Raw genomic sequence first — 10,008 nt, forward strand, 5'->3', positions numbered from 1 at the left:
AGCTCTGATGGATGCTGACCACAGTGGCCACAAGAAAAGCACAGGTTGCCCAGAGAAGCGTTGGTGCCCCATCCTTGCAGGCATTCAGAGCCAGGCTGGATGTGGCTCTGGGCAGCCTGGTCTGGTGGTTGGCAACCCCGCACATAGCAGGAGGGTTGAAACCAGATGATCTTTGAGGTCCTTTTTAACCCAGGCCATTCTATGACTCTATGAACTGCACCCCTCTGCTCTGCAGATTTGTTCTGTAGCAAAGCATTAAGGAAAAAATGGATGTATATCTCGTCACCAATCTTTGGGGGCAGAGATCACCTTCAAATTGGAGCTACAAGCAGTAGCAAGAAGAAGAAAACAAGGATTCCATAGGGGAAGCATGACTTGTGGGCCTGGCCATAGGCACAGCTCTGCAGGAATGGCTCTGCACGTGATGCTCCTCTGACACTGCTGCTGTCTGGCATGGTGGGCATTGTAGCACTCATTGGAGCAATGCACAAGGATGGAAGACAAAAAAAAATCATTCCCTTTCAGCCAAGGAAGATGACTCTGCTTTGCTTTGGTGGCTTCCCACATAATAACTCCCATATGTTTTAGAGCACATTCTGCAAGATGACTCCTTCCCAGGTTCCCATTGCTGAGGACAGCTGGGTTGGCAGGGGATAACTCCTTCACCCCTCTCCTCCCTCATTTGAGGACCAGTCCCAATCCAGGTAAGCCAGAACTCTCACTGCTTTGCTGCCTCCTTGGTGCCACCCAGCCCAGCATGAATCTCAGGTTTAGGCTCCCACTTAATCCAAACAGGCACCTTTCTGACTCTGCTGCTGGACTTTCCTGGCAGGCAGGGAGCTGGGGGCAGCCAGGGAAGGAAATTTACTAAGCATAAAACCCACAGCGTCTTCAGCCCTGAAGAAGTGTCGAGGCGCACACGGTTGACCCAAACTATTTATAAATGGAGACCCAATGGAAATGTGATGGAGCTGAACCAACTTGCAGTTTCCATCCCGTCCCTCTTCCTGCAGCCGGTCACCCCAGCAGCGTGGCACCAGCCAACATCCTTCAGTTCCAGTTTTTCCAGCTCAAAATATATCTGAGTGGCCCAAGTGCACCTCTCAGAGGAAAAGTAGGTCCTGGATTCTCTACTGTATGTGAATGGTGATCCTCAAGGTGGAGGTTGGCAGGGTGTACAAGGATGAAGCCTGGTTTGGAATAGTTCAATGCTTCAATGAGCTCCAAACAAGCCCACAGTGTGCCCAGGTGGCCAAGAAGGTCAATGGCATTCTGGCTTGTGTCAGAAACAGCGAGGCCAGAAGGACTGGGGCAGTGGTTGGTCTCTTGCCCATGGCACTAGCAGCCCAGCGCTGCCCTTCCAGAATTGGTATTTCCTCTTTAGGCAGGAGAAGAGGAGGAAGATAAAAGATGCAGAGGTAGAAAGAAGGAGGAATAACACAGGGCTGTACGGACCATTGAAATGTGAGATTTGAAGACCTAGGTCTAATCCCAAGCCATCAGTGACAGCGCAGCTTGGGAAGGCTTCTAGGTTGGGTAGATCTCTGTTCTCTCCTTTAAGGCCTTCTTCCAGAGTTTATTTTGCTGAACTTTCTCACCTGGATGGATCCAAACACCACAGCAGCTCCTGCCCCCCACATCCTGAGGGCAAGCTGAACATCATAGAATCATAGAATCACCAAGGTTGGAAAAGGCCCACAGGATCAACCAGTCCAACCATCCACCCATCACCAACAGTTCTCAAACATGGCCACCAAGAGCCCATCTCCTTCTTGAGGACACCGCCACGAGCCTGTAGGAAGAGCCATCAACCTGCCAGTCATCATAACAAAAAGCAATCAAGAGAAACAGACAGCAGACCACAAAGAAACTGTTCTCAAGTCCCGTACTCCATAATTTTCTTTGCAGAGCTCAAGGCTGATCCTCCACAGAAGGTCTCATGCTACAGAAGGAAGCATTACCAGATTTCTTCTAGGGCCGCTGCAAGTGATAATCCTACTTTTATCACGCTCTTCTCACAGGAACCATATAGGATGCTGCACTTCCAGCAACCAGCGAATTAATTGGGTTTAAAATGTGTAAAACTTAAAAACCACCAGGGGAGGAAAGAATAGCAAACTCTTCCTGAGCTTTTTATTGAACTCTCAGGGAATGAGGGATATGAGCGATGCAGATGAACAAAAGCACTGAGCTGGAATGGAGCTCAGGAGCCCATGGAGACCACCATAGGTGGCTGAGGAAGGGTCGTATTGGAATGGGGCAACACAGGGATGAGGTGGAGAACTGCTTCTGGGGAAAGGGCTTGGGACAACAAAGGCCAACAGTAGATGATAGATGGTAGATGATGGCCAACAGGAATGAGCCCAGCAGTGTCACCAAACCACAGGGCTGGAAGTTGGGGCATGGAAGGAGATGCCAGAGCTGAAAGTGCAGCTGGAGCGAAGGCAAAGAGGGATTTTATTGCCGTCTGCAGCTCTGTGCTCAGTTGGTGGGATCCTCTTGGATGTGCCCACTGATGGGAAGAGAGATCACAGCACAGGTTAGAACAGAAGTCCCCATCACAAAATGCTTCTTGCCATGCAGGCAGTCTAACATTGGAACAAGGGGTCCAGCTGGGTGATCTCCATCCACAAAGATATTCAACAAAACCCCAAGCAATCCCAAAGCTTTCCAGTCCCAGTTACTCTGCACAGCTTTGCATGCCCTCAAGCCCTCCAATAGCAGGGATTATGGTCTCCTTGGACCACTACCTCTACTATTTCTACTCCAACAGTTCTGAACTGATATCTTTTTTCTAACGTACACCAAGTAGAAATTTGCTGCGTGTACATGCATTCCTTCTTGTCACACTGACGCAGCTAAGAAGCACAAGGCCCTTCCTTCTGCACTGTGTCTTCATGGCCACCCCTCTTCCCTAAGCTGAAGGAGCTTCCTAGCCCAGGTTGGAGCTCTTGTTTCCAATCCTGCTGGTGTTTACAGGATGCTCCTGTATACCCACAGCCTTCTCACTGTACAGAACCCCAAATCAGGCATTACTGACCAGCCAAGCTTTCCCAGCACCAGGTGGAAGGTTGGCTATTAGGGAAAATTGCTTCTTAGAAGGAGTGGCGATGCATTGGCTCGGGCTGCCCAGGGAGGTGGTGGGGTCACCATTCCTGCAGGTGTTCCAGAACCAGGGGGATGTGACACGTGGGGACGTGGTCATTGGGCATGGTGGGATGGTTGGACTTGGGGATCTTAAAGGTCTTTTCCAACCTTACCGAGTCTATGATTCTATGATAGGAATTATCAGCTAGGTCTTACGCATCCCATCTTGCTAGTGCTTTGCAGCAGATGCAGCAGCATCACCTTGTGATCCAGCTGTGATCCAGCTGCAGTTGGGAACCCCCCAGCACATCTCCCGCTATGCAGCTCCCGAGAGGAGCCGCTGCACATTTCCCTTTGGGACACAGCAAAGTTTACCATTCATCTTATTGGGAAAACAGCTTCAAATTCCTCTGATAGGAAGGAGCCGAGTTTTTACAGGGTATCAGTTTCATCGGGGGAAGGAGGTGGAAGCGGAAGAGATGCTGACCATGCGCCAGATGGGCATGGATAAGCCCTGGGTCAAGTTCTCACTTCATCATCACAGCTGATTAACCAGGAGGTCAAGAGGCTGAGCAAAAACCCCACCACGTTGTCAGACAGACATGAAAAGTCTGGGAGATGCATCCCACTGATGGCAGTAACGGGGGTATCAAAACTCTCACTGTGTTGGCTGTGGCTGCTCACGGGCTGCTTCGGTAACACACAGAGCAAAATGTTCTCCTGCTCTTCAGAAAGTGGGATAAGAGGGAAGAGTTCAGGTTCCAAAAAACACTCAGATAAAGGATTGTAGGTTTCTCCGCTGCTCCTTAATGAGCTCCTCCTGAGAGCAGCGCTGAGCCCCTGATTGGAAGCTGTGCAGGGCAGGGGCCTCCACCTCCACCCCTGAGCAAGGGGAAGGATAAAGCACCCCTGCACGAAATACAGCTCCGCTTTGGCTCCAAAAACATTTTGGCATAAGTTGCTAACTTGAATTTTATCTGCAAACGTTTTCGGCCCGATACCGCGGGGAATCCTGATTTTCTGAGAGTTACCAACAGGAAATCCCTGAGCCGGAGGGTTTAGCTGTAATGAACTTATTGTATATTCAAGCACCGAATGTCAATTTGGATTATGATGTCAAAAATAAGCACTGAGAGCGTGCAACCGTACCCTGGGGTCACCTGTCAGGAACTCCAGACTGAAATTGGCCAGATATAGACCAGAACAGCCCTGATTTATTTTTTTTCCCTGTGCAAATACAACAGCGAGGACTGAACAAACCTACTGGAGATGAGCCCCCTCCTTCCATCCCCAGCGCCTTCCTCTACTTTATGTGGGGCTTCTTTGGCTGGGGATGCTTTGTTAGAGGCTTCCCTAAGAGCCCAGGACCTGTCAGATGTGTTGGGAGATTAAATCCCGTTATTAGTGCACATCTATGTCACCAACACTTGTGTCATTCTGGGACCCCAAAGCAGAGATCAGGAGCCCCATCCTCCCAGGATTCATGAAGGTGAAGACAGCTTTCACTCCCCGGCCTCAGGCTGAAGGCACATGGGAATTCAATTGGAGAATGGGATGCAAGAGGAGCGGTGCATGGGGGATAATTAGTAATTAATCTCCCTCTCCAGGCGCATATGGCCCTGTCCAGGAGGTTCAGGCAACTTGTCTCTATCTTCATCCCCATCCTTATCCTCATCTTTATCCCCACCTTCATCCCCCTCTTCAGCCCCACTTTGGTCCCTATCTTCATAAAATGGTTTGAGTTGGAAGGGAGCTTAAAGCCCACCCAGTTCCAATCTCCTGCCGCTTTCTCTGTTCATCATTCTCTTATTATGTCCTCACTCATTAATGGCACTGCTCTCCCTGAGATTGCCTCCTAAATCCTTCCCATGGAGACCCCACAGATGGTTATGGTAATCTGGATGGAGAAGCAATGGGGAGACAAGAAACCAAATAAGGTTTCTCCAGCCAAAAGATGGGAAATTGGAACCTCCAAAGCAAACTTCTATTCCAAACCCAGATTTTCATTCTCAATTCCTTAACTCTCTAACCAGATTGTTGTGAGGCTGACAGGGAAATAAGACCCTTGTTTGCTTGATGAAAGCAGAAGACATCAAGTTTCCCCTTCCTGGTACACATACACTCAACTGGGAGGTTGCAGTGCAGCCATCGAGGTGATGGATGGGGTTTGCAGCCTCTTCTGCTCTCACGAACTGTTCAGGAGCCCTCAGGGTCAGGGATGTTGGATGAGACTAAAACCACCAACCTGTTCACATTGGTTTTCTCTGGAGAAAAGGGGTTGAAAAGCTTTGGGTCACCTTTGCTTTGGGTCACCTTTGCTTTGGGTCATGGCTTGTTGGGGTCTGTTTTAGTTGCCTCCTACCCAAAATCATAATAAATGAGTAAATAAACAAATAGAGCATGAAAAGTAGTTGAATGATAAAGTGTCTGGGTTGGAAGGGACCCCTGAAGATTGTCTTATTCCAAACGCTGCTCTTTTGGCCAACAGTTTGACGTAGCGTGAGGCTGCAATGCTTCTCTTTGCTGCTGGAAGTCCCGCAATGCAGCAAACCCCAGCAATCACCCACATCCTTCAGCGCTGATATCTGGCTAATGTCAGGCAGGGGGGGATTAAAGCTTCCCTCTCGGGCCATCTGCAGTTCCCAGGCAAGCTGACAGCACCTTGGACTTCTCACCCAGGACAAATCCTAGCCCGGTTTAGCACAAGGCAGCCAAACAGCAACTCTCCTTGTCACACTGCACGCTGCTGACAAAGTTATCGCTTTCCAAACGAGCCAGAGCTGAGCCAGCGGGGCCCTCCGCCCACTCCAACATGAGAGCATTTCCTGCTGGGCCAGGGAAAGGTTACTGAGGATGCACACAGAGCAGAGATCGCTGCTGCAGGTCACGGAGTCGTTTGAGTCGGAAGGGATCTTAAAGGCCATCTGGTCCAACAGCTTTGCAATGAACAGGGACACCCATCAGGTGCTCAGAGCCTCATCCATCCCAACTGTGTTGGGAATGTGCTGGAAGTCAGCTGGGAGTTAAACACTGTGGTTGTAAAGAGGAGTTTCTGGCTGTTTGAGTGAGTGCTGCAAACTCTCCCTGCTTCTTTCTCTGCAGTTTGCTGTGCTAGGGAGGATTTCTATCATTTCCTTATATGCTGCAGTTGAAGTTGCAAATAATACGCTGAAAAACCCAGGTTGAAACTCATGGCCCACATAGCATGGCATGTTAAACAAGGGCTAAAAACTCAACCCAGCCTGAGGCTCACACAATTCTGGTGAATGCAATTGGGAAGTGGAATGAAGGGGGGCTTCATGCGTGGGCATGAAGCATGGAAGACCTTCTCTGGATGGAAGACCCATGGAGCAGAGCAGCTCGGTGCCTCCTGCTCCCTCTTCACGTGGTGATCTTGAATAATCAAGGTTGGAAACGACCTCTAAGATCACCTTGTCCAACCATCCACCTACCAGCAATACTGCCCAGGAAGCTCATTGCACCTCATCCAGCAGCTGCCCTACACACCTTATTAGCAGCTCTTCCTGACCACCGCATCTCTTTTGCTCTAGCACCAAGCCTGTGGTTTTGGCAGAAGGAGCTGCAAACTTGCTGAAATCTTGTGGTTTGGTGTAAGTCTGGGTAGAGAAATGACCCGCTGTGTCCGTTTCTAAGCAGCCACTGGGGCTGCAATGAGTTGTGTTGCACGTACGCAATAAACACCTGCTCCGCACCAGTGGTGCTGGCAGGGGAAATGGGAATGGCCTCATTGCCCTTCAGAGCAGCCATCAAGACAGTGGAATGGTGAGACAGAAATGAACTTGTGGTTTCTTGCCACAGCTTCTAGCACAGGTCTGTGAAAGGAAGGAAGAACTCAGTGAGATAATGACAGCGCTGAGATGTTATCAGAACATCTGCACTCTGTCCACCACTCGCCCCATTTTCCCTTGAGGAATCATTCCCTCTCGGTCCTGCATAGCTCACACCGCAGCAAATAGACACGCATAAGGTTCCTCTTTCCACCAGGGCACTCCTGTCTCCAGTTACGGCATGGAGGATGTATCGGGTTGCAGCAGAATCTCACTATTGCCATGATTTCACAGGGAGATTAATATGAGAACATGATTTCCACAGCCAGCAGCCATGCCCCGAGCAGCGCTCGTTGTGTCAGACAAAACCACAGGCAACAACCCCAGCTCAGCCAGGGCTCTGATTTGGGACCAGAAACAGCATCCTGAAAGCAAGTCCAGAGAAGCAAGAGTTGGAAAGAAAGGGCAGAGACATTTCTGAGCCTCACCAAGGAAAGGTAAAGGCCGTGGTGGTGATGGTTGGACTTGATGATCTTGGAGGTCTTTTCCAACCTTAATGGCTCTACGAGTCCTCCATCAGGAAATACCCTGCAAGAAAACAAGACTTACTTCTGAAAACTGCCTCATGCTTGCAGCACATTTCAGTCCCAGCTGGAAATAGAAATGCCAGGGACTCCAGGCAACAAAGCCAACCGGAGGGATATCCCTTCCCAAATGGAGAAGCCAATGGAGACACACAAGCTGAGAGGCAGAGCTGGGATTAAACTCTGAGTGTTGCACCACGCTGTGACTTTCCATAGGAAGGGAGGAAGATGAAGAGAGAATTCTTCTCACCAGCTGGATTCCTTCTCCTGCTGCCCGGCCCCGGGTCCGACGCCAACACCTCGTGCAGAACTCAACGCACCAACCTGACGTGTTTTCCATCCGCACCAATCGCACGTTCGAGCTTAATGGTTTTTCGTGCAGATGTAACTTAATTAACTGACGGCCTGATTACATCCTATGTGAGATTTTTAGAGACCACTGCACATTTGCAGAGCTGTTCCTGCCAGCCGTAATGTGCTATGCTACTTCAGGAGGAGCTGCCCGTGAGTTGTCCATGATTTCATATCAACACCTTGACACAAGACCATGGAACTTAGTCTGCAAGCATATACATATATATATATAAATACTTATATATATATATTTTAAACAGAGATGCAAAAAAACCACAATATCAGACATGAGACAAGGCTGGCTTGAGCCAGTTGATGTCAGCTCACCTTTTAAGCACTGTCCTCCAAAGTCAGAGAATCACAGGATGGTCTGAGCTGGAAGAGACCTTTAAAGCCAGCTGGTTCAACACCCCTGCAATGCACGGGGACACCCAAAGCTCCATCAGGTGCTCAGAGCCCCTTCCTCCTGACTTTGGGTATTTCCAGGGATGGGGCACCACCACCTCTCTGGGCAACCCGTGCCAGCACCTCGCCATCCTGATCATAAACACTTTTTCCTTACACCCAGTCTAAATCTCTCCTCCTTTAGTTTGAAGCCATTTCCCTTCATCCCATCACAACAGGCCCCGCTGAAGTGTCTGCTCCCCTCTTTCTCACAGCCCCCCTTTAGATACCGAAATGCTGTTCAGTCATCAGCTTTCACTGCTGTTCATTCGAGAGCGTTATCCCTCTGGCACAGCGGGATGAAGGCCTTGCTGGCACTGAGCTAACAGCACCAACCCCTCTGACTCTGCCTCTGGCCCCGCACGCAGAGCGTGGCCCACAGCTGGCAGGTGGACCTGACGGAAAGCCAGCACTGCTGCCAAAAGGCCAAAAACCCAATAATTAGAGCAAGTGTTAGATTTATTCCCCATCTCACCTCTCCCCAGCCAAGGAAACTACAGTTAGCTTTGCCTAAAGAAACAGGCTGAGCTCATTTCGGGTAGTGCAGGCAATCAATACAGGCACGAAGCATCGGGCTGAGGAGCTGCATCTCTGCAGCTGGGGCACAAAACATCCTTCCCTTCCCACGAGAGCTACTGGGCTGCCCAGGCAAAGCCGAAAACACAGCTTACATTCTCCTCCATTGGCAGTTTTGGAGTGAATTCCCCCTGCACAGGAGCAGAAAACGTCTGCTTACAGGAGTGGGGAAAGCAGTGCCAGTCCACACGGGGCTCCTCCAGCCAGGTTTTGGCTCAACAGGGCTGCGTCAATGGGTCCTTTGTAATATCTGAACACCAGAAAGTAATTTCTGTTCATTTTTTGTTGGAATTTTTTTGGTGGGCAGAGGTTTGGTTCTATTCAATAAAGCCAGCGTTAAGCCAGAAATAGATCTTGTTTTCCTGTCGAAACAAAGACAACCCAGGATGGACCTGATGCTGCTGTTCTACAGGCACGTCAAGGAAAGATACCAGAGCAGAAATTGAAATGAGGGTTTTAACAAAACACCTTTAAAAACTGACCTCTCAAAGTTAGACTGAACAGAGTCCAACGGGTTAAACCCAGGTGAGTCAATGCAATACATGCAGCACAAATTCCTCCTACAACAGAGCTGACATCTGACAGCTACAATAAAACTGAGATCGCTTTCTACCATAGACAAAACAAGCAGAATGCCAACCAACCAGCAACGAAACCCCTCAGAAGGTGGTTTATTGGCAAGCTAAAGCCCCTTCTCACCTGGGGACAGAAGGACGAGGGTAGGAGTTGCTCTCCACCCATCTTTGTCCATTTGGAAAGTGGCAAATTGTGGTAGGAAGAGCCCGAGGTTTGCATAGAACAAGCCCACCTTCTCCAGCAGCTCCTCCAGCAGCACGTTTCAATGCAAAGCTTTTCCACACGCGGCTAATGATTCAAAAAATAACCTGTTCAACACAGCAAAACAGCTTGAGGTCAAAGTTCTCTCCTGTATCTTCCCACTTCAGCTTCAGGACCGACCATACATGTTGGCGTCCTGCTCTCTGATGACAGACAGATTGGGTGGGAGAAAATGACTTAGAAATAAGGAAAATCAACACAAGACCTGTTGCACTGACGGAGCTCGGGGTCCTGTTAGCTCTCCTTGTTGCACCGCTCCCCACCAGCAGCCTCACATCATGGCTGGTCCCCCCCGATGCTCGTGCAGCCGTTTCCTGCTCAATGGGAAGGCAACAAGC

The sequence above is a fragment of the Excalfactoria chinensis genome, chromosome 1 (genome assembly GCF_039878825.1).
Source record: "Excalfactoria chinensis isolate bCotChi1 chromosome 1, bCotChi1.hap2, whole genome shotgun sequence".
Taxonomy (NCBI): Eukaryota; Metazoa; Chordata; class Aves; order Galliformes; family Phasianidae; genus Excalfactoria; species Excalfactoria chinensis.